At 37.6% G+C, this 2,000-nt stretch overlaps 1 long non-coding RNA gene across 1 annotated transcript; it reads right to left on the bottom strand.

Annotated features, from left to right (window-relative positions):
• Positions 1-934: 934 nt before the first annotated feature.
• On the bottom strand, positions 935-1,789 carry LOC104610323 (uncharacterized). The gene is made up of 2 exons (XR_016070955.1): positions 1,649-1,789; positions 935-1,484 (listed from the first exon to the last, which is right to left on the bottom strand). It is a non-coding gene; the product is annotated as an uncharacterized LOC104610323 (long non-coding RNA).
• Between the last annotated feature and the right edge of the window lie 211 nt (positions 1,790-2,000).

Below are 2,000 nucleotides of genomic sequence, written 5' to 3'. Positions count from 1 at the left end.
TATATTTTTGTTGCCTATATAACTTTATAAATTCATAATAACTTTATAGAAATATACTAATTTAACAAATGGAATTCAATAACTCTATATGTTTTACATGTCCACGGATAAAATTCAATCTCTCAAGTTCTTGTCAAATACAGTTCAGAAATACACCTATCAAAATTTGGTCTGATATCCTTTTACAGCCCCAGTTAGGAATCTATGTTGTTTGTATTAAGTTGGGAATTTTTTTTTTTAATAAAGAGAAGTCATACTATTAACAAACACATGGTTAACAGACAGCTCAGTGTAAACCTGTATTTTGTATAAATATTATGGCCTGTATTTTGGAAGGAGTATAAATATAAATATGTAGTGTGCAAAACCCTGTATTTTGTACTTGTATATTTTGTATCATATTATATGTATTTATATTACTGTATATATTCGTATTTGTACTCCTTCCAACCTGAGCCTCAGGTTATATTTGGTTGGTTTGCACTAATGCAAAACAATGATAGTCACATGATTTGGGTACAAATTCTGATTTATTTTTATTTTGAAGTTTACCTTATTTTTATTTTTATCAACAGAAAAAAGTCAGATCCAAAACAAAATTAAACAAAAATTTGCATCATTTTCATTTGCACTCCCTTGCATTTGTAATAATGCAAACAAAATTGCACTGCAACCAAATGCAGCTAGGCACAAATTAAAGAACACTAGTATTAAAATTCTTAGAATTCAAGTTTTAAATTATTTACACATTACTTAATATTATGGCCTCAACCTAACCTAATCCGGATTTTTGGAGTCAGGTTGGACTAGCCTGCTGGCCCAAGTTTTGCAGCATAAAACAAGCCCCCATTTGATGAATATAGCTTTCAAGATTGGTCGCATCAGTCTCTTAAGGTGGCAGAAATAAGTAGATAGTTATGTTGGAACACTCAAGTGAAAGTGGTAAGCAGTACTGTATCAGCATTTATTGGAAAAAACCTAAAAGCTAATTAATATTACTCCCATGGGTAAAGCCAGCAGAGCAACTGGTAGTGGTTTTACAAGGCTTTCACAGTGGATATCAATCAGCATGAGTACTGAAGATGGGATTCATACATGATACATGCTTCCTTATTCATATTTATCAAACTTTCTCACACAAACACTAACATAGAACGGAGTGCTGAGTGTTGAGTGTTGAGACACCACTCCAAAGTCCAATCCAATGCGCGCGACACTTTAGTTTTGAGGCTTGGCTTCAGTCTCAGCGTCAGGCGCCTCGCCGAGGTAGGAGCAGCAACGTCGGCAGCCACCTCCATGGTACCCCCCGCCACCACAACAACCGTATCGGCAGTGGCCTCCTCCGTAACCACCGCGACCGGGGTATCCACCATTTCCTCCATGTCCAGGGTATCCACCATATCCTCCACCTCCAGGGTACCCTCCACCAGGGTATCCGCCATACTTGGCTTCACCAACTCCTCCGTTTGTCCCCGTTGCCTTCTCTGAGCGTACACAAAGATCAAGGAGAATTTTACAAAGTTAGAAGAAATTTATATTTTATGCTTAATTAGCTTAGCAGATCGAACAACGGCCACACCCATGAACATGAACATTGAACAACGTATAAAATGAAAAAACAAAGAAAGAAGCGAGAACTTAAACATACGTGTTTTTTCTTCTTTCGTGGTTTCAGACGCTGCCACCTCCCAGGAGATGACAAGAACAACTACCAGGCCCAAAAGTAAAACAACCTTGGAACTCATTTTCGCTCAACAGGAAGGAAGAAAAGAAAGAAACTATTTCAACAAGGATGAGGAAACTTGTTTCATATCTGATGCCAATTTATAGATCCCCAGAGGCTCAGTAACCATTAATGTATATATGACCCGGCGCCCTCGGTTTAGTTGGCTGTTGGCTCTTGAGTTTGTTCCATCTTATCTTTCTATTGACTTGTGAAAATGCAGTGCAGTCATACCCATACCCATGTCGGTAGACCTTGCTAATTACTATAGTAGAAA

Source organism: Nelumbo nucifera, chromosome 1 (genome assembly GCF_055504915.1).
Source record: "Nelumbo nucifera cultivar China Antique chromosome 1, China Antique-T2T, whole genome shotgun sequence".
In the NCBI taxonomy this organism is placed as follows: domain Eukaryota; kingdom Viridiplantae; phylum Streptophyta; class Magnoliopsida; order Proteales; family Nelumbonaceae; genus Nelumbo; species Nelumbo nucifera.
Note: the sequence above shows the minus strand (reverse complement) of the source record. Positions and strands in the feature narration are given on the sequence as shown.